This window comes from Macaca thibetana, chromosome 6, assembly GCF_024542745.1.
Source record: "Macaca thibetana thibetana isolate TM-01 chromosome 6, ASM2454274v1, whole genome shotgun sequence".
Lineage (NCBI taxonomy): Eukaryota > Metazoa > Chordata > Mammalia > Primates > Cercopithecidae > Macaca > Macaca thibetana.
Window position 1 is genome coordinate 122,822,880 of NC_065583.1, and position 23,605 is coordinate 122,846,484.

Below are 23,605 nucleotides of genomic sequence, written 5' to 3' on the forward strand. Positions count from 1 at the left end.
TAGTGCCATTGCACTCCAGCCTGAGTGACAGAGTGAGACCATTTCTTAAAAAAAAAAAAAAAAAAAAAAAAGTGTGTGTATGTATATGTAATTAAGGTCCACAAAAGGAACTTTTGCTTATTTAAATATACACAATAGTTATGATACACTTGAAAATACAATAAAGGTATGCTCTAATGATGAGTTTGAGGGTACTTTCAGGGAAGCTGTGATATACCATTGTACTATGGCTTAAACCTCCCTTGGAGCATTCTTGGAAGTAAGGGCTAAAGCTTAAATGCTACCCAGGTGTTATCTGAAATCTCCTATGTGTAAGATCTAGGCAGGATTGGCTTGAATGCTAGTTACTTACTATGGGAAGTCCAAAGTCTTCCCTAAGATTTCTGTGACTCTCTGGAGAGAGGAGGTAGATGTTGGGGAAGGTATGATAGTCTCATGGTCACATATATATGTATAAACAAAGCATTTAGGCTGGACTCGGTGGCTCAAGCCTGTAATCCCAGCACTTTGGGAGGCCGAGACGAGCGGATCACTAGGTCAGGATATCGAGACCATCCTGGCCAACATGGTGAAACCCCGTCTCTACTAAAAAATACAAAAAACTAGCCAGGCGAGGTGGTGGGCGCCTGTAGTCCCAGCTACTCGGGAGGCTGAGGCAGGAGAATAGCGTAAACCCGGGAGACGGAGCTTGCAGTGAGCTGAGATCCGGCCACTGCACCCCACCCTGGGCGACAGAGCGAGACTCTGTCTCAAAAAAAGAAAAAAAACCACAAAGCATTTAGAACAAATCCTGGCACGCCTTGTAAGTATTAGCTATTTTCACCTCTTCATTCTTCCTCCTCCACCTCCTCCTTGTCCTTCTCTGCTTCTGGTTTCCACTAAGCAGGGTCAGTTAATGGATTGTCACCTTGTTTCTTACACAGGTGTTACATTCTGCACCATGCAGAATCCATTGGTTAATTTCATTACCTGTTTCAATTGATACATACTTATAACACTAGTACTCACTCCACTGCTCACCTCCCACCCCATGCCCACCTCCACGGATGTTAGTCTCTGTTAACACGAAGCCTTTTTTTTTTTTTTGAGATGGAATCTTACTGTGTCGCCCAGGCTGGAAGTGCAATAGCACAATCTTGGCTCACTGCAACCTCCGCCTCCCAGATTCAAGCAATTCTCCTGTCTCAGCCTCCTGAGTAGCTGGGACTACAGGCGCACATCACCACACCTGGCAAACTTTTGTATTTTTAGTAGAGTCGGGGTTTCACCATATTGGTCAGGCCGTTCTCGGACTCCTGACCTCAGGTGATCCACCCGCCTCGGCCTCCCAAAGTACTGAGATTACAGGCATGAGCCACTTCACCCAGCCAACGTGAGGCATTTTTGCTTTTGTTTTTTGAGACAGGTTCTTGCTCCATTGCCCAGGCTGGAGTGCAGTGGCAAGATCATAGCTCACTGCAGCCTCAACTTCTTAGGCTCAAGAGATCCTCTCACCTCAGCCTCCCAAGTCTGCTACCACAGACACATGCCATCATGCTCAGCTAATTTTTTTTTTGAGTCTCGCTCTGTTGCCCAGGCTGGAGTGCAGTGGTGCAATCTTGGCTCACTGCAGCCTCCGCCTCCCGGGTTCATGCCATTCTCCTGCCTCAACCTCCCGAGTAGCTGGGACTACAAGCGCCCGCCACCACACCCGGCTAATTTTTTTTTTTGTATTTTTAGTAGAAGCGGGGTTTCACTGTGTTAGCCAGGATGGTCTCGATCTCCTGACCTCGTGATCTGCCCAATTCAGCCTCCCAAAGTGCTGGGATTACAGGCGTGAGCCACTGCACCCGGCCCATGCTCAGCTAATTTTTTAACTTTTTTTTTTTTTTTCTAGAGACAAGGTCTCATCATGTTGCCCAAGCTGGTATTCAACTCTTGGCTTCAAGTGATCCTCCCACCTCAGCCTCCCAAAGTTTGGGGATTTAACAGGTGTGAGCCTCTGCACCCAGTACATTTTGTTTTGTTTTGTTTTGTTTTGTTTTGTTTTTTTTTGTTTTTTTTTTTGAGACAGAGTCTCGCTCTGTCACCCAGGCTGGAGTGCAGTGGCCGGATCTCAGCTCACTGCAAGCTCTGCCTCCCGGGTTTACGCCATTCTCCTGCCTCAGCCTCCCAAGTAACTGGGACTACAGGCGCCCACCACCACGCCCGGCTAGTTTTTTGTATTTTTTTTTTTAGTAGAGACGGGGTTTCACCGTGTTAGCCAGGATGGTCTCGATCTCCTGACCTTGTGATCGCCCGTCTCGGCCTCCCAAAGTGCTGGGATTACAGGCTTGAGCCACTGCGCCCGGCCCATTTTTGTTTTTTTATCAGACTTTGGTGAACATTTGGGGAGTGAAAATGAATGAGGTATGGATAGTCACAGCTCAACAACATGAACCCTTTCACTTGAATACTAGATTCTTCTCTTTTTTTTTTTTTTTTGAGACAGAGTCTTGTCCTGTCACCCAGGCTGGAATGCAGTCGTGCGATCTCAGCTCACCGCAACTTTTGCCTCCCGAGTTCAAATGATTCTCCTGCCTCAACTTCTCGAGTAGCTGTGACTATATGCACGTGCCACCACGCCCAGCTAATTTTTGTGTTTTTAGTATATGGGGTTTCACCATGTCGGCCAGGCTGGTCTTGAACTCCTGATCTCAAGTGATCTGCCTGCCTCGGCCTCCCAAAGTTCTGGGATTACAGGTGTGAGCCATCGCTCCCAGCCAAATACTAGATACTTCTTAAAAGCTCTTTTCCAAGGAATTTTTCTATTGGCTTCCAACTCGTATAGGTACTTAGGAACACACTGGCTAGCTTGTTTCTCTTCTCTCCTGGGTCTTGTATTATTTCAGTACCCTCTCCTTCCTGAACTACAGCCCCCAAATGCAAATTCTTATTCTTTATACAGAACACAGCAGTTCTCACTACTGTCTACTTGCAAGCTAAGATCTGGACCCAGTTTTGCATATCCAAACACATCCAAATGCTCAGTAGAACAAAAGGCTTTTATTTACCAGGCTCTACCCTCTTTTGATGGACATTATGGTTGAAAATTTCATTTTTATCTCATCTTTGCACAGGCAGGTAGAATGAGAGAGATTTAACAGGCACCTACCAGAAAGAAGACAAACTGGGAGGGATGTGGAACTTCCTAGGGAGGGGATTAACATTTGGAGAGCAAGTATCAGCAGTAACACAGCAGTTTTAGGCTGGAGACCAAAAACCTGAAATAATCTAGTTCATGGAAAATGAGGCATACTAAGAATTCAAATCAAGGGAATGGAAGAGTAGACACAAGCTCCTGCAAAATGGAGCTTGTCAACCAACTCCATACAATAACTAGGGTACCTGATTAAGGTCCCCCATATTCTCGGCACTTGTATTGTGGGGGTCTGAAGAATGGGCAAGGAAGAAACCCCCATATGCGAAAAGGGCCGGGCATGATGGTTCACGCCTGTAATCCTAGCACTTTGCGAGGCTGAGACGGGCAGATCACCTGAGGTCAGGAGTTTGAGACCAGCTTGGCCAACATGGCGAAACCCTGTCTCTACTAAAAATACAAAAATTAGCTGGGTGTGGTGGTGTGTGCCTGTAATCCTAGCTACTCGTGAGGCTGAGGCAGGAGAATCGCTTGAACCTGGGAGGCAGAGGTTGCAGTGAGCCGAGATCTCACCATTGCACTCCAGCCTGAGGGACAAGAGTGAAACTCTGTCTCAAAAATAAATAAATAAATAAATAATCCATATGTAAAGGACTTAAGTAGGCAAGCACTCTAGGGGCTTGAGAGAGATCTGAAGAGATTCTGACACTCATGATATGACTAACAATTGTTCTATTCCTGCGAGAAACAAGTGTGATTAAGTTAAAACATTTGTTTTGGTTGGTTGGTTATTGGTAGAGACGGGGGTCCTGCTATTTTGCCCAGGCTGGTCTTGAACTCCTGGTCTCCAGTGATCCTCCTGCCTCAGCCTCCCAAAGTGTTGGGATTACAGGAGTGAGCCTTGATATTTGATAAAGGTAGCACCACAAAACAATAAGGAAAGGATGGATTGTTTCTTAGCTGGCATGATAAATCTGGCTTACAGTTTTACAGAGAAAAATCAAGCCTGAACTCTCTGTGTTTACCCTGTGTAAAGGGGACTCAAAATGGATTCTACTATCTACTAAAATAATATTAATAGAAGATGCAGGGGACTATGTTTGTGAATCAGGAGGAAAACTTGAGCAAGATCTAAAATACCAACATGAGATGAAAAAAAAAAAAAAAAGATTAGGGACTGGGCAAGGTGGCTCACGCCCGTAATCCCAGCACTTTGAGAACTCGAGGTGGGCAGATCACCTGAGGTCAGGAGTTTGAGACCAGCCTGACCAACATGGTGAAACCCTATCTCTACTAACAATACAAAATTAGCCGGGCATGATGGTGTATGCCTGTAACCCCAGCTACTCAGCAGGCTGAGGCAGGAGAATCGCTTGAACCAGGGAGGCGGAGGTTGCAGTGAGCTGAAATTGTGCATTGCACCCAGCCAGAGTAAAACTCTGTCTCAAATAAATAAATAAATAGAAAAAGAAAAAAAATTGAATGTGATCGCATAAAATTTAAAGATTTGTGTTCAATGAAAGACAAACTTATGAGACAGTTGACTGAGTTGGAAAAGATAATAGCAATGGCTAAAACCTTCAGGGCATCAAAACTAGAATATAAATAACTCCAGCAAATCAGCAAGAAAAATTTGGAAACTCAATAGAAAAATAGGAAAAAGATATGACTAGGCAATCTGAAGCAAGAGAAGTCCAAACGGCTAACAAATAATGAAGACATAATCAGCCTCACTAGAAAGCAAATAAAAATTAAAGCAAAGATATTATACCATTTGACACTCATCGGATTGGCAAAAATGATAAAGAATGATACATCTTAGTTTGGCAAATATATGGGGAAGCAGAGTAAACTGATGCAGGTATTCTAGAAAGCATTCTGACAGAATTCGGTGGAAAAAGTTAGTGTATACCTCTGACTCAATTATCTCTGAATATACTGTGCATATGCCAGGGAAATTCTTGCACAGGTCTGAAGAACAGTCATACAAGGATATTCATTCCAGTGTTAACGTTAGTGATGGGCTGGAGGCAAATTAGGTACCCATTACTGGAAAGATGAGTACGTAAAGTGTGTTAGATATGTACTGTAGAATCTAATGTAGGTAGAAGCAATAAATTACACACACACACACACACACACACACACAGCAATATGGGTAGATCATACAAACACAATGCTGGCTGAGCATGGTGGCTCACACTTGTAATCTCAGCTCTTTGGGAGGCCAAGGAAGGAGAATTGCTGGAGCCTGGCAGTTGGAGGCCAGCCTGGGCAACATAGTGAGACTCTCATCTTTCCAAAAAAAAAAAAAAAAAAAAAAAAAAAAGAAAGCCAGGTGTGGTGACACATGCCTGTAGTCCCAGCTACTGGAGAGGCTGATGGGCTGATGTGGGAGGGTCTCTTGAGCCCAGGAGGTGGAAGGGGCAGCGAGCTGTGATCATGCCACTGCATTCCAGCCTGAGCATCAGAGCAAGACTCTGTCTCAAAAGCAAAAACAAAAACATAATGCTGAAGAGCAAAGAAGTAAGAAATAGAACAAACAAGCCTGGGCAGCCTAGGGAGACTCCATCTCTATGAAAAACTAAAAAAATTAGCTGGATGTGGTGGTGCACGCCTGTGGTTCCATCTACTCCAGAGGTTGAGGCAAGAGGATTGCTTGAGCCTGGGAGTCCAGCCTGAGTGGCAGATTCTCTCTCAAAAAAAATTGAAACGAAGCAAACAAAAAAACACACCATATATCATTTATGTAAATTAAAACACATAGAAATGCAATACAAAGTTACACATTTTACAAGAACATATATGTATTTTATAACCTATATAAAACACATTAAGCTGGGCGTGGTGGCTCACACCTGTAATCCCAGAACTTTGGGAGGCTGAGGGAGGAGGATTGCTTGAGCTCAGATGTTCAAGAACAGCCTGGGCGGCATAGCAAGACCTCATCTCTACAAAAGAAACACACACACACACACACACACACACACACACACACACACATTAGAGGCCAGGCACGGTGCCTCACACCTGTAATCCCAGCACTTTGGGAGGCCAAGGCAGGTGGGTTACTTGTGCCTAGGAGTTCAAGACTAGTCTGGGCAACATTTCAAAACTCCATTTCTATTCTAAAAACAAACAAACAACAACAGCAACAAAAGAACATCAATGTGAGGACAAAAAAAATGAGATTTGGGATTGGGGCATTCTTTATGCAGAACACAGCAATTCTCACTGGTGTCTACATTGAAGGAAACAAATATAAATTTTAGAAATGAACGAGGCTGGGTACGGTGGCTCATGCCTGTAATCCCAACACTTTGAGAGGCCGAGGTGGGCGGATCGCCTGAGGTCAGGAGTTCAAGACCAGCCTTACCAACATGGTAAAACCCCGTCTCTACTAAAAATACAAAATTAGCCAGGTGTGGTGGCGCATGCCTGTAATCCCAGCTACTTGGGAGGCTGAGGCAGGGGAATTGCTTGAATCCGGGAGGTGGAGGTTGCAGTGAGCTGAGATTGCATCATTGCACTCCAGCCTGGGCAACAAGAGCAAAACTCTGTCTCAAAAACAAAAACAAAACAAACAAACAAACAAAACCCCAGTAGTAGGCATTATGTAGCTGACTTTATGTTAAGCAGTGAGTTGAGAGATGTGATTAACTGAATTCTCTACAACTGCCTTTTTTTTTTTTTTTTTTGAGACTGAGTTGCACTCTTGTCCCCCAGGCTGGAGTGCAGTGGCATGATCTTGGTTCACTGCCAAGATCATACCGCCTCCCGGGTTCAAGAAATTCTCCTGCTTCAGTCTCCTAAGTAGCTGGGATTACAGGTGTGTGCCATCACACCCAGCTAATTTTTTGTATTTTTTAGTAGAGATGAGGTTTCATCATGATGATCAGGCTGGTCTTGAACTACTGACCTCGGGTAATCTGCTCATCTCGGCCTCCCGAAGTGTTGGGATTACAGGCGTGAGCTGCTGCACCTGGCCCTCTACAACTGACATTTAATATAAAAGGAAAAAAGAGTAAATAAATGATAAAATGTATGCTTATCCATCAGCATTAACCACCTTGAAAATATTATGATAAAATAAATCGATAATTACCACTAAAAGGGCAAAAAAACCTTGAGAATATACTTAAGGTGCCAAGAAAGGGATACCAAAATAAAACAAAACAAACCAACCAACCACAAACAAACAAAAAACCCCAGAATATACTTAAGGAAAGATTGTATTACTGAGGCCAGGCACAGTAGCTCACACCTGTAATCTCAGCACTTTGGGAGGCTGAGGTGGGTGGATCACTTGAGGCCAAGAGTTCGAGACCAGCCTAACTAACATGGTCAAACCCTGTCTCTACTAAAAAATACAAAAATTAGCTGGCGTGGTGGTGCACGCCTGTAGTCCCAGCTACTTGGGAAACTGAGGCACAAGAATCACTTAAACCCGGGAGGCAGAGGTTGCAGTGAGCCTAGATCATGCTGCTGCACTCCAGCATGGGTGACAGAGTGAGACTCCCTCTCAAAACAAAAAGAAAAAAAGAAAAGGGCCAGGCGCGGTGGCTCACGCCTGTAATCCCAGCACTTTGGGAGGCCGAGGCAGGCGGATCACAAGGTCAGGAGATCGAGACCATCCTGGCTAACACGGTGAAACCCCGTCTCTACTAAAAATACAAAAAACTAGCCGGGCGTGGTGGCGGGCGCCTGTAGTCCCAGCTACTCGGGAGGCTGAGGCAGGAGAATGGCGTGAACCCGGGAGGCGGAGCTTGCAGTGAGCCGAGATCGCGCCACCCGCACTCCAGCCTGGGCGAAAAAGCGAGACTCCGTCTCAAAAAAAGAAAAAGAAAAAAAGAAAAAAAGAAAAGGATTGTATTACTGGAAATGTAAAGACGACATGAACTAAAGGGTTCTGGAAGGAGAAAAAAGAAAATATATTTTCAAATCAAGTTTTAACTAAACATCATTCCAATCAAAATACCAACATAATTTTTATTTTTTAAGAGTTTGAACAACATGTTAAACCAATAGGATTTTTCTTAGAAGTAGTTGAAACTGATATAAAGTTCACTGAATATAAAGTTCACTGGTCACAACTATGAATGAGAAAAAACAAAAAGTTCACTAGGCTGGGCACTGTGGCTCACACCTATAACCCCAGCAATTTGGGAAGCTGAGGTGGGAGGATCACTTAAAGCTCAGGAGGTGGAGACCAGCCTGGGCAACATAGTGAGACCTTGTTTCTACAAAAAACAATTTTAAAAAATTAGCCCGGTGTAGTAGTGCATGCCTTTAGTCCTAGCTCCTCAGGAGCCTGAGGCAGGAGGATCACTTGAGCCTGGGAGATTGAAGCTGTGGTGAGCTATGATTGTACCACTGCACTCCAGTCTGGGTGGCAGAGCAAGAGTTTGTCTCAAAAAATAAAAATAAAGTTCACTAAACAGATTAGGGTATCAAAAAATAGCTTTAAAAACGAGAGTAAAGAGGAGACAGTCTCTGTCAAGATGGCAAATGACATTACGATGCAACAATAATTTAAATAATGGAACAAATAAATAGATTCATGGGACTGAAATAAGAATCTCAGAAATATAACTTTATTACACATGATCATTTAATATATAACACAAAGACACTACTAAATAGAAGAAAGGATTATTCTATGAATGTTGAGACAACTAGTTGACAGTCTGGAGAAAATTACCTAGAACCATACCTTATAGTTTCTTTCATTTTTTTTTTTTTGGACAGAGTCTCCTCTGTCGTCCAGGCTGGAGTGCAGTGTCACCATCTTGGCTCACTGCAACCTCCGTCTCCTGGGTTCAAGCAATTCTCCTGCCTCAGTGTCCTGAGTAGCTGGGATTACAGGTGTGTGCCACCACGCCCAGCTAATTTTTGTATTTTTAGTAGAGACGGGGTTTCACCGTGTTGGCCACGCTGGTCTCGAACTCTTGACCTCAGGTAATACACCTGCCTGGGCCGCCCAAAGTGCTGGGATTCCAGGCATGAGCCCCCACACCCAGCTGAAAAATTTCTTTTTCTTTTTTCTTTTTATTTTCCAAACAGAGTTTCGCTCTTGTTGCCCAGGCTGGAGTGCGATGGCGCAATGTCGTCTCACAGCAACCTCCACCTCCTGGGTTCAAGCTATTCTCCTGTCTCAGCCTCCCAAGTAGCTGGGATTACAGCCATTCACCACCACGCCTGGCTAATTTTGTACTTTTAGTAAAGATTTTTGTATTTTTTGTATTCTCCATGTTGGTCAGGCAGGTCTCGAACACCTGACCTAAGGTGATCCACCTGCCTCGGCCTCCCAAAGTGCTTGAGCCACTGCGCCTGGCCACAAACAATTTGTTTTTTAAAGCAACTTTTCTATGCTTTTTACATGTAATATTTCATTTTATTTTTCATTTTTTCAGATGGAGTCTTGCTTTGTCACCCAGGCTGGAGTGCAGTGGCTTGATCTCAGCTCACTGCAACTTATGCCTCCTGGGTACAAGCAATTCTCCTGCCTCAGCCTCCCGAGTAGCTGGTATTACAGGCTTGTACCACCATGCCTGGCTAATTTTTATATTTTTAGAAGAGACGGGGTTTTGCCATGTTGGCCAGGCTGGTATTGAACTCCTGGCCTCAAGGGATCTGCCTGCCTTGGCCTCCCAAAGTGTTAGGATTACATGCGTGAGCCAACACCCCCAGCCTACATGTAATATTTCATTTAACCTTTATAATAATTCTGTGAAGTAGATATGCTTGTTACTGCTATTTTGTAGATGAAAAATTGAGGCAGCTGGGCGCAGTGGCTCAAACGTGTAATCCCAGCACTTTGGGAGGCCAAAGTGGGTGGATCACCTGAGGTCAGGAGTTCGAGACCACCCTGTCCAACACCGTGAAACCCCATTTTTACTAAAAATACAAAAAAAAAAAAAAAAAGTTAGCTGGGCGTGGTGGTGGGCTCCTGTAATCCCAGCTACTCGGGAGGCTGAGGCAGGAGAATCGCTTGAACCTGGGAGACAAAGGTTGCAGTGAGCTGAGATCGCGCCATTGCACTCCAGCCCAGGCAATAAGAGTGAAACTCCGTCTCAAAAAAAAAAAAAAAAAAAAAAAAAAAGAGGTGGGGTCTATTACCCGTGAATTGCTCTCTAAAAAAAAAAAAAAAAAAAAAAAAAAAAAAAGAAAGAAAGAAATGATTGGTTTGAATGACTAAGTTTTGGAATAATTTGTTACACAGCCATAGATAATGAAAATTCTACTTATTATCCTGTGAGTTAGGAATCATTTTTGTTCCAAGTTTGTAGAGAAGGAACGAAGGTTCAGACTGGTTAAGTAACATGCCCAAGGTCATATGACCAGTCAGTAACTGAAGTGGGATTTGAAACCAGGTGTGTCTGACTCCAGAATGCCTGCCGTCAATCTCATGCCATTCTGTCTCTGAAAAGGGAACTCAACTCACACGGCAGAGTCATTCTGCTTCCCACTCAGAACTTACTAGTTTGTAGAGAAGAATTCCAGGCCTCTCAATTCCATACTGCTAGGAGGGTCAAGTTCCCAAATGAAACTTCAGGAACATATAGACATCTGGAGATTTAATAATGGTCAACAGAATCTAAAAAAGGAGGTATATGGGGGTTGAAGAAGTATTTCAATCTCAGATATAGTTCTACTTTTTCAATATATGCAGTTCCTCAGCTGGAAAGGACAACTCAGGCACTGCCAGTGTAGAAATATGTCCCTTGTAGAATGATGGGCAAGGCTTTTGTTTATTTTCTGTGTTTTCTTCTTCTTTTTTTTTTAATAGAGACAAGGTCTCACTACGTTTCTCAGGCTGGAACTCCTGGCCTTAAAAGGGCATCCTGCTTCTGCCTCTCAAAGCATTGGAACTACAGGCACGAGCCACTATATCTAGCTGGTTTATTTTCTACTGGGGAGTATCACTAGCCTGTCTAAAACATTCCAAAGCATCTTTGTCCCTTTGGTTGGTTGAAATTAAAGGCACTCTCTCCCAGAAGTTTTCTTCCTTCTGTGCCCATCTTGTTCAAGGAATTGGTTTCTGCTTTAAGTCAGGACACTAATAATGACTTTATGGATTGACCTGAGGAGGAATTTCCTGAGGGAGAATTGACCTAGGTAAGATTCTTGGTGCCTCCAAGACCTTCATTTGAATCCAACCTTGAATGCAAGTGATGTGATGATATATTGAGCATTTCCTAGGGCTTTTTCCAAGGGAAAATAGGACTACTTGAGGTCCTCCCAGAAATGGAATTTAGTTCTGAAGACCGATTTTGGCAACTGAAGAAATTTGTATGCCTTCCTTATAACAATTAAAAGTAACAACTCTGTGGTCTCTCATGAGATCCAAAAGCAATACCCTTTTGATTTTGTTGCTTTATGCTATTGTTCTTAGGCTCTTGTTGTGCTTAAAATTGTTATCTCTTTGGCTAGGTGCTATATGGGTTGTATTTATCTGTGCCTTTCATAGAATACATACCACAGAAATTTTTTTTTCAAAAGAGAAATGACACGGCCGGGCGCGGTGGCTCAAGCCTGTAATCCCAGCACTTTGGGAGGCCGAGACGGGCGAATCACGAGGTCAGGAGATCGAGACCATCCTGGTTAATACGGTGAAACCCCGTCTCTACTGAAAAGTACAAAAAACTAGCCGGGCATGGTGGTGGGCGCCTGTAGTCCCAGCTACTTGGGAGGCTGAGGCAGGACAATGGCGTGAACCCGCGAGGCGGAGCTTGCAGTGAGCTGAGATCTGGCCACTGCACTCCGGCCTGGGCGACAGAGCGAGACTCCGTCTCAAAAAATAAAAACAAAAAAACAAAAACAAAAAACAAAAAAGAGAAATGACAATCAAAAGCATATCACACGTGGTGGCTCACACCTGTAATCCCAGCACTTTGGGAGGCTGAGGCAGGCAGATCACAAGGTCAGGAGATCGAGACCATCCTGGCCAACATAGTGAAACCCCATCTGTACTAAAATATAAAAAAAAATTAGCTGGGCATGCTGGCATGCACCTGTAGTCTCAGCTACTTGGGAGGCTAAGGCAGGGGAATTCCTTGAACCTGGGAGGTGGAGGTTGCAGTGAGCTGAGATCGCGCCACTATACTCCAGCCTGGTGACAGAGCAAGACTCCATCTCGAAAAACAAACAAACAAACAAAAACCACAAAAGCACATGGCCTCTGTTTCCCATTAGCTCATGGCCTCTGTTTCCCATTGCGGCACTTAACTTTGCATCCAGAAGAAGCAACTGTGTATAATTTTAAAATATAGAGCAGTACTAAGTTTAGCCAAGTAGGTGTCACTGAAATTGTAAAACTTGAGTACGGCTTTGAAAATTTTCTCTCTTTCTTTAAGGATAGCAAAATCAAAGTGAAAGCATATATAAAAACTATACTAAAATTAAAAGAACTGATAAAATAAGATTAGTGAAGGAAAAAATCTCATGTGCTTGAGGATCACAGCAAGGTATTCCCCAAATTAAAGCAAAGGAGAAATGAAATTAGTTACATTCAAAATGTAATGAATGAGGCCAGGTGCAGTGGCTCACACCTGTAATCTCGGCATTTTGGGAGGCTGAGGCGGGTGGGTCGCCTGAGGTCAGGAGTTCGAGACCAGCCTGGCCAACATGTTGAAACCCTATCTCTACTAAAAATACAAAAATTAGCTAAGTATGGTGGTAGGTGCCTGTGATCCCAGCTACTCGAGAGGCTAAGGCAGGAGAATCACTTGAACCTGGGAGGTGGAGTTTGCACTGAGCCAAGATCACACCGTTGCACTCTAGCCTGGGCAACAGAGTGAGATTCTACTTCAAAACAATAACAATAACAACAACAGGCTGGCTCACACTTGTAATTCCAGCACTTTGGGTGACTGAGGCAGGTGGATTGCTTGAGTGACATAGTTTGAGACCAGCCCAGGCAACCTGTGAAATCTCGTCTCTGCAAAAAAATCGCAAAATCAGCCAGGCGTGGTGGTGTGAGCCTGTAGTCCCAGCTACTCGGGAAGGTGAGGTGGGAAGATTGCTTGAGCCCTAGAGGCAGAAGTTGCAGTGAGTTCAGATTGTGCCACTGAACTCCAGCCTGGGCAACAGAGTGAGACTCGATCTCAAACAAACAGACAAACAATAACAATAATACCTGCTGGGGCAGTGGCTCACACCTGTAATCCTAGCACTTTAGGAAGGGTGGAGGCAGGAAGATGGCTTGAGCTCAGGAGTTTGAGACCAGCCTGGGAAACATGGTGAGACCTCTTCTCTACAAATAATAATAAATAAATAAATAAATAAAAATAGCCAGGAGTGGTGGCTTAAAAAAAAGTTTATTTAACAATAGTTTCAATCACTAGACTTTGGTACAGGAGAGACAATAGGGAGAGGTGAGTAATATGGTAATCAGATATATGCGTTAGCCCATCTAGCTAGTGTCAGAAGGTTCTTAGGTATAGCTAATTGTTGCTGTGTGGAAATGTGGGTCCAGTGCTGTCCAATGCTCTGATTTTTTTTTATATGAAATTTCTTTAAAATTCCTTACACTTAATTATTGATTATTTAAAATATTCTGTACAGCAGGCACAGTGGCTCACACCTGTGATCCCAGCACTTTGGGAGGCCAAGGCAGGCGGATCACCTGAGGTTGGGAGTTCGAGACCAGCCTGACTAACATGGAGAAACCCCATCTCTACTAAAAATACAAAGTTAGACCAGGCGCAGTGGCTCACACCTGTAATCCCAACACTTTGGGAGGCTGAGGCAGGCGGATCATGAGGTCAAGAAATCGAGATCATCCTGGCCAACATGGTGAAACCCCGTCTCTACTGAAAATATAAAAATTAGCTGGGCGTGGTGGCACACACCTGTAGTCCCAACTACTTGGGAGGCTGAGGCAGGAGAATCGCTTGAACCAGGAGGTGGAGGTTGCAGTGAGCTGAGATCACGCCACTGCACTCCAGCCTGATGACAGAGTGAGACTCCATCTCACAAAACAAACAAACAAACAATTAGCCGGGTTGCCTGTAATCCCAGCTGCTACTTGGGAAGCTGAGGCAGGAGAATCGTTTGAACCTGGGAGGCAGAGGTTGCAGTGAGCCAAGATCACACCATTGCACTCCAGCCTGGGCAACAAGAGTGAAACTCCATCTCAAAAACAAAAAACAAAAAAAGTCCTGTGCAAAAATCAGTAAAATGTTGATAATCATAGAAGTTGGGTGATGGGCACATGATGGTTCATTTTATACTCTCCATCCTTTTCTTGTATGTTTGAAATTGTCATAATAAAAAGTGTTTTTCTTAAATCCAACCCATGCTGGCCAAATTAAATTATAATTTCTGTCTTACTTGCTAAGTGCTAAGAATACACTTACACCTGTAATCCCAGCACTTTCGGAGGCCAAGGCAGGTGGACCACGAGGTCAAGAGATTGAGACCATCCTGGCCAACATGGTGAAACCTTGTCTCTACTAAAAATACAAAAATTAACTGGGCGTGATGGCATGCACCTGTAGTCCCAGCTACTCGTGAGGCTGAGGCAGGAGAATTGCTTGAACCCGGGAGGTGGAGGTTACAGTGAGTCCCATACTGTTCTTGTGATAGTGAGTACATCTCACCAGATCTGATGGTTATTATAAGGGGTAGTTTTCCTGCAGCTCTCTTTGCCTGCTGCCATCCATGTAAGACGTGACTTGTTCCTCTTTGCCTTCCGCCATGATTGTGAGACTTCCACAGCCATGTGGAACTGTAAGTCCAATTAAACCTCTTTCTTTTGCAAATTGCCCAGTCTCAGGTATGTCTTTATTAGCAGTGTGAAAACAGACTAATACACATATACAGAATAGGCCAGTCACAGCGACTCATTCCCATAATCCCAGCACTTTGTGAGGCCTAGGTGGAAGAATTGCTTGAGCCTAGGAGTTCATAGTGATATCCTTCCTCAACAACAACAACAACAAGAAAAAAAAAACTTAGCTGAGCATGGTGGTGTGTGCCTGTAGTCTCAGCTGCTTGGGAGGCTGAGGTGGGAGGATCACTGAAGCCCAGGGAGGTGGAGGCTGCAGTGAGCCATGATCATACTATTGGACTCTAGCCTAGGTGACAGAGCAAGACCCTGTCTCAAAAACAAACAAACAAACAAACAAACAAAGGAACACGTAATGGCCAGGCATGGTGGCTCATGCCTGTAATCCCAGCACTTTGAGAGGCCAAAGCAGGAGGATCACTTGAAGCTAGGAGTTCAAGACCAGCCTGGCCAACATAGTGAGACCCCATCGCTACAAAAATTAAAACAAACAAACAAACAAAATACATATACAAAATAGTTTGTATCACCTGTATAAAAGTTAAATTCACAAAGAGCTTTTGTGGCTTCTCTAACAAATTACTGTACATTTAGTGGCTTGAAACAATAATGATTTGCCAGCCACAGTGGCTCACGCCTGTAATCCCAGCACTTTGGAAGGCTGAGGTCGGTGGATCACGAGGTCAGGAGAATGAGACCATCCTGGCTAACACGGTGAAACCCCGTCTCTACTAAAAATACAAAAAATTAGCCAGGCACAGTGGTGGGCACCTGTAGTCCCAGCTACTTGGGAGGCTGAGGCAGAGCTTGCAGTGAGCCAAGATCGTGCCACTGCACTCTAACCTGGGCGACAGAGGGAAACTCTGTCTCAAAAAAAAAAAAAAAAAGAAAAGAAAGAAAAAGAAACAACAAGGATTTATCATGCTACACTTCTGGAGGTCAGAAGTCCAAAGTGACACTCACTCAGCTAAAATCAAGGTGTTCAGTAGGGTGGCATTCCTTCTGGAGGATCCAGGGAGAATCCATTTTCTTGCTTTTTCCAGCTTCTACAGGTTGCCTGCATTCCTTGGCTTGTGGCCCCATTCTTTATCTTATAAGATTTTCTTGCAACACCATATCACTATGACACTGACAGTGAAACTCCTACGTCTTTCTTCCACATTTAAGAATCCTGTGATTACTTTGGATACCCCCCAGATAATCCAGGAAAATCTCTCTTTTAAAGTCAGCTGATTAGCAACCTTAACTCTATCTGCTGTATTTAAGTCCCCCCTTTCACAATGTGATATATATAATAAGAAATATATTTGTCCATAGTTTCTGTCATGGAGCTCCTGAAACACCTGGCATTTCCTGAGTGATAGGAGTTTCTTTTGTAATTCTTTATGAGCCCCATTTGTTTTTTTGTTTTTTAGAATGTAACAACAATAAAACTAATCTTAAATTTATTTGCATTTAATACATCAAATATTATATCTTTGAGTCTACCAGTTTTCTGTTTTTGAAAATGATTAAACAAACACTTAATATCAAAGGCAGAATCACATTTGTTCAGGTTCATGTTGATAATAACTGGAGCTTCTTTGATTTTTGCTGTTGTTGTTGTTGTTGTTTTTGAGACAGAGTCTCTCTCTGTCACCCAGGCTGGAGTGCAGTAGCACAATCTCGGTTCACTGCAACCTCTGCAGGGATTAAAGGGATTCTTGTGCCTCAGCCTCCCAAGTGGCTGGTATTATAGGCTCCCGCCACTATGCCTGGCTAATTTTTGGTTTAGTAGAGATAGAGTTTCACCATGTTGGCCAGGCTGGTCTCGAACTCCTGACCTGATGTCATCTGCCCATCTCGGCCTCCCAACGTGCTGCGATTACAGGCACGAGCCACCATGCCTGACCTATAACTGGTTTTGAGTTAATGTAAATATTTGGGATTGGCCAGCATAAACCAAGACGATGGTGATGGACCTTAATTAAACTACCATTACTGCAATGCCATACTATTCCTTCAATTTTACCCTCTTTGCAAACTTCAAAGCAGGACAAGAGACCATTGTACTTCCAAACAGGTAGATTTCTTTTCTTTTTTTTTTTTTTTTGAGACAGAGTTTCACTCTGTTACCCAGGTTGGAGTGCAGTGGCATGATCTCGGCTCACTGCAGCCTCTGCCTCCCAGGTTCAAGTGATTCTCCTGCCTAAGCCTCCTGAGTAGCTGGGACTACAGGTGCCCACCACTACGCCCAGCTGATATTTGTATTTTTAGTAGAGAAGGGGTTTCACCATGTTGGCCAGTCTGGTCTCGAACTCCTGACCTCGTGATCCACCCACCTCGGCCTCCCAAAGTGCTGGGATTACAGGCGTGAGCTGCCACGCCCAGCCCCAGATGGGTAGATTTCTTATTTGGAATGCTCCATGTGGTATAAGAAGATGTAATGGATGCGTCTTGCTTCCTAACCCACATGGGTTTCCATTGATATTTGTTCCTATAAGCTCCAGTGTTTGTTCTAAAATTAGTGGCACTACACTTATTTCCAAAAGCCCAGGTTCATCAGGATGATGCTTTAATATCAGGGCAATTTCAAATTCATAATGAACTACAGAGGAATGCCAGCAGTACTGTTTATTGTTTTTTTCTACTGGTACTCAACCAAGAATATGTCCATTTTCATCGGGTGCTGGATTCCCATTTCGTTGTTCTATTTCCTTTGCTGGTATGCAGCACTCTGGAGCCTGTTTGAAGTCCTCCTCAAGGTTCCCAAAAAATTCTTTGGTGTTTTCTTTTGAATGTAGAAAAATGTAAAATCTTTTTTTGGCTTGTTTGTTAGGTTTTCTATCTAGTTGAGCCCACAGGTGTGGCTAATCTGCTGCTCCTTTTGGCAGAAGGCTCCTCTTTCACAAACACACATGATATTTTTTGCTGCATGGAGCCCAGGCACCTCTTGGTGAGCCCAACAAGCAGGGTGAGTGTAGGGTGCATTTTTTTTTTTTTTTGTATTTTTTTTGAGACAGAGTCTTGCTCTGTCGCCCAGGCTAGAGTGCAGTGGTGCGATCTCAGCTTACTGCAACCTCCGCCTCCTAGGCTCAAGCGATTCTCCTGTCTCAGCCTCCCAAGTAGCTGGGATTACAGGTGCAAGACACTATGCCCGGCTAATTTTTGTGTTTTTAGTAGAAATGGGGTTTTGCCACGTTGGCCAGGCTGGTCTCAAACTCCTGACCTCAGGTGATCTGCCTGCCTTCGCCTCCCAAAGTATTTGGATTACAGGCGTAAGCCATTGCGCCCAGCCAAGGGTGTGCTTTTAAATGGTACCAGGTCCAGGCGGGGTGAAAGCCCTGCAGCAGTAACTATGAGCCTCCATCCCCTTCCTCTGTGTGTGTGTGTGTGTGTGTGTGTGTGTGTGTGTGTGTGTGTGTGTTTTGATCTCACTCTGTCGCCTAGGTTGGAGTTCAGTGGCGCAATTTTGGTATGAGCTCCTTTTAATCACACCTGAGTTTACACTAATGAGGTGAGTTGAAGTGGGGCCTAGATGGGGGCTGGTCACCAGAAAAAACAAGTGGTTAGAGGGTTGGAAGTTTCAGCCCTATTCACCAACCTTCTGGGAGGGAAAGGGGGATGGAGGATTGAGTTTTAAGTCTTGAACAACAAGATTCAAAAAGCTTCGAAGTTGGTGAACACATTAACTTGCTGGGAGGGTCATACTCCTGGAGAGGGTACTCCCACCCAATACCGTGCCCTATGCACCTCTTCCATCTGACTCTTCCTGGGTTGTGTACTTTATAATAAACCAGTAAATGTAGGAAAAGTTTTTCTGAGTTCTGTGAGCCATTCTAGCAAATTATTAATATCAAACTTAAAGAAGGGGTCGTGGGAACCCCTGAGTTATATCAGCCAGAACTATGGATAAGGCATAACTTGCAAGTGCAGTCTGAAGTGGGGACAGTCTTGTGGGACTGAACCCTTAAGTCTGAAGCAAGCTAACTCCAGGTAGTTTGTGTCTGAATTAATTGAAATGTTTGACATCCAGCTGATGTTGGAGAATTGCTTGGTGTACAAAAACACCCCAGACACAGAACCTAACATATTGATAGGTTTTAGGGATTAGGATGTGGACATCTTTGCTTCCCTAGATACTAAAGTAGGGGCCAGGCACAGTGGCTCACACCTGTAATCCCAGCACCTTGGGAGGCTTGATTGCTCCCACCTTAATTGCTCTTTAAAATTTTTTTTGAAATATTTTAATTTTTAATTTAAAAAAATTAGCCAGGCGTAGTGATGTCTACCTGTAGTCCTAGCTACTTGGGAGGCTGAGGTGGGAGGACGGCTTGACTCCGGGAGTTCAAGGTTGCAAATGAGCCATGATCATAATGCTGCACTCCAGTCTGGGCGTCAGAGACCCAGTCTCCAAAAAAAAAAAAAAAAAAAAAAGAAAAGAGAAAGAAAACAAACCAAGTTGATACTGTGATGACTCCACATCTGAGCAGTACACTAGCCACAGAAAGGATCTGTACAGTGCAGATAGGCATGCCTGTCTTTCACAGACAAGTGTATCTTTCTTTCATAGCTAGGTGTACTGTCTTTTTATAACTTGATGACAATAGATATTAAAACCATTGAGGGAGCTCTCTGAACCTGTCCTGGTTCTGAGGACTGCCTAATTTGATAAAAAACAAATTAAAAAGTAATCATACCATCTAATTTTGTTTGTTCTAATTCCACATTTAGTTAACTTCTGATTTTACCCATGTATATGTTTTTTCAAGATACAGAATACTCTGACTACACAATATTAATGACTTCTCCATTTGGCAGTTATGCTTCTTTCTTTCTTTTTTTTTTTTTTTTTGAGACGGAGTCTGGCTCTGTCGCCCGGGCTGGAGTGCAGTGGCCGGATCTCAGCTCACTGCAAGCTCCGCCCCCCGGGTTTATGCCATTCTCCTGCCTCAGCCTCCCGAGTAGCTGGGACTACAGGCGCCCGCCGCCTTGCCCTGCTAGTTTTTTGTATTTTTTAGTAGAGACGGGGTTTCACCGTGTTCGCCAGGATGGTCTCGATCTCCTGACCTCGTGATCCGCCCGTCTCGGCCTCCCAAAGTGCTGGGATTACAGGCTTGAGCCACCGCGCCCGGCCGCTTCTTTCTTTTTTAAATTTTTTAAATTTTTTGAGATGGAGTCTCGTTCTGTCGCCCAGGCTGGATGCAGTGGTGCAGTCTTGGCTCACTGCAACCTCCCTCTCCTGGGTTCAAGCGATTCTCCTGCCTCAGCCTCCTGAGTAGCTGGGACTACAGGTACCCAACACCACACCCAGATAATTTTTGTATTTTCAGTAGAGACAGGGTTTCTCCATGTTGATCAGGCTGGTCTCGAACTCCTGACCTCAGGTGATCTGCCTGCCTTGGCCTCCCAAAGTGCTGGGATTGCAGGTGTGATCCACTGTGCTTGGCCTATTTGGCAGTTATATTTCTCATTGTAAATTAGCACCTTGGATATTGGTTTTAATATCTGTTGTCATCAAGTTATAAAAAGACAGTACACAGTACACCTAGCTATGAAAGAAAGATATACTCGTCTATGAAAGACAGGCATGCCTATCTGCACTGTACAGATCCTTTCTGTGGCTAGTGTACATTTCATGGACACTTTTGTACATTTCATGGACAATGAAGAAAGGTGGAGTTTTTGGACCTGAAGACTCAACTCTAGATTGTGGTGAATACAGCAAAGTTCTGCAATTTTGTGTGTCCTTTCCTCAGGTAGCATCTCTCTGTCTCACTGCACATTTCTTTTTGTTTTGTTTTTTGAGACAGGGTCTTGCTCTGTTGCCTGGGCACGAGTGCAGTGGCATGATCATAGCTCACTGCAGCCTCTAATGCCTGGGCTCAAGGGATCCTCCCACCTCGGCCTCCTGAGTAGCTGGGATTACAGGCACACATCAACGCTCAGCTAATTAAAAAAAAAAAAATTTTTTTTTTAGAGACAGGGTCTCACTATGTCAGTCTCAAACTCCTGGGCTCATGCAATCCTCCCTCCTCAGGCTCCCAAAGTGTTAGGATTGCAGTGTCAGACTGCACCCAGTCCCACTGACTATTTCTTATAAACATGGCAAGGATCTTTCATGCATCATAAATGTGAGTTAAATGAGTTAAGACCTTTAAACAAAGATGATATCAAAGGCAAGAGGAGCCTCCTGCCCATCACAATATCAGGGCAAGAACAAAGGCTTTGAAGGCCAAGAAAGCCACACTACAAGGCAGCCAGAGTCTCCTGAAGAAGGCCCATGAGTCACCTACCCTCCAGGAGTGTAGCACACTGAGACTCCAAAGGGCCCTAGAAAACGAGTTTTCAGGAGGAACAACTGAAACCACGGTGCCATCATTAAGTTCCCCTTGACCTCAAAGAAGGTAGAGAAAACAACATGCGACCAGGCAGTGTTTGAGAAAAACTGTATGATACTGACATGGTGCATACCCTGATAAAGCCTAATGGAGACAACAAGGCATACATTGGACTGGCCCCTGAGTACAGGGACTCGATACTGCCAACAAAATTGGGATCATTTAAAACTGAATTCAGGCCGGGCGCAGTGGCTCACGTCTGTAATCAAAGAACTTTGTGGGGCCAAAATGGGTAGATTGCTTGAGTCCAAGAGTTCAAGACCAGCCTGAGTAACATGGCGAAACTCCATCTCTACAAAAAAATGCAATAATTATCCGGACATGGCGGCATGCACCTGTGGTCAGGAGGCTGAGGCAGGAGGTTCCCTTGAGCCCAGGAGGCAAAGGTTGCAGTGAGCCAATTTTGCGTCACTGCACTCCAGGTTGAATGGTAGAGTGAGACCTCATCTCAAAAAACAAAAACAAATACAAAAAAAAAAAAACAGTGCCACGAGACTGGAAGGAGCTATACAGAAGGCAACATGGGCCAACTCCACTGTAGCCTGTGTGCAGAGATGGCCAATGACCAGAGGACCCTACTCCATTCCTGCTGCTCTGACTCTGTGAGTTTCATTTGATGACACACCCCTAGGTGGGGCCTAAAGAATGACTGAGGTTCTTTTTTTTTTTTGGAGACTTTTTTTTTTTTTTTTTGTTGCACAGACTGGAGTGCAGTGGCATGATCTCGGCTCACTGCAACCTCTGCCTCCTGGGTTCAAGCATTTCTTCTGCCTCAGCCTCCCAAGTAGCTGGGACTACCTACATGCATGCACCACCAAAGCCTGGCTACTAAGTTTTGTGTTTTTAGTAGAGATGGGGGTTTGCCAGGTTAGCCAGGCTGGTCTCCAACTCCTGGCCTCAGGTTATCTACCTGCCTTGGCTTCCCAAAGTGCTGGGGTTACAAGGCATAAGCCACTGCGCCCAGCCTGAGGTTTATTTTCTGTCAACGCAGGAGGATAGGACTTGAAGAAGAAATTAAATTTCTTTATAAGAAATAGTAGATCGTGACATATCTTTTAGGCGCAACTTTATGGACTGTTACACAAAGGCATGTAACACCTCCATTATCAGGCCTGTGTCTTACCTTACACCCTCTTCTCCACTACAGTCCACCCACAGCCCAACTGGACTTAGTCACTCTGCGTTTTTTCATGACAGAGTCCCCAGGGGGCAGAATGTAATCTATTCCCTTCTGTACCCTTGCATTCCCTCTCAGGGCTTGCTTCCTCTTCCCTCCTTGGGAATGCCCTTCTGCACTCTCATTTCTGCCTGTCGAAATTGAATCACCTTTTGAAGAAGCCAAGTTCAAAGCCCCTTCTGTTGGCTGAATTGTATTCCCTTCAACACAATTCATGTGTTGAAGTTCTAAACCCCGGTACCTCAGAATATGACTCTATGTGGAGATAGATAGGAAATTGAAAGTGTTAATTATGTTAAAATGAGGTCATGAGGGTGGGCCCTAATCTGATATGACTGGTGTCTTTAGAAGAAGAGGAGATCTGGACACAGACAGATATAGAAAGAAGACCATGGAAAGACCCAGGGAGAAGATGGCCATCTACAGTCCAGGAGAGAGGGCTCAGAAGAAACCTGTTGTTTAAATGGCCCAGTCTATGGTACTTTGTTGTAGGGACCCTAGCAAATAGGACCTGTTCTTCAGACACACTTTACCTTGACTGTTCTGTTGCTCTTTGTGCAGCGGCCTTGCACGACCCTTAGTTGTAAACACAGTCATCCCTTTGGATCTGTGGGTGATTGGTTCCCCAAACCCCCATTGATACCCAAACCGTCAGCTGGCCCTTGGTATCCTTGGGTTCTGATGTGTGGACAGGAGCACCCACTGCATGCTTCTTTTCAGCTTAGGGATGAGCCTCATCTATGACCTTTGCTTCTGCCATAGCCTCAGGATAATTCAAGATTGGCTGAGAAAATGACTGATACCTTGACTGAAATGATGAAATGTGCTGTGGCTTGGGAGATGCAATGGTATAACTTTTCTTAGAGTTTGGAAACAAAATGAGTTACAATTAACTTATTTCTGTGGTGGACCGTGTCATGCACCACCTAGATCCCATAGTAGGAATGAAAGACCTATTCCCCCAGCTCCCAGGAATGCTGCAGGAGGACAGCACTCAGCTGTCTTTGGTGATCCCCTGGACTTGAAGAAAATTGTCTGATTGATCTAAGATCACCTGTCCTTTCAGGGCTGGGCCTGTGGGAGTATAAAGGCTTGGCTTCCTATCCCCAACTCTGAGCAATTCTGAAGAGCCATCAACC

General features: G+C 44.4%; 1 pseudogene; it reads right to left on the minus strand.

Annotated features, from left to right (window-relative positions):
- Window positions 1–827: 827 nt before the first annotated feature.
- On the minus strand, window positions 828–23,063 carry LOC126956174 (uncharacterized protein C12orf29 homolog; annotated as a pseudogene).
- Window positions 23,064–23,605: the final 542 nt, after the last annotated feature.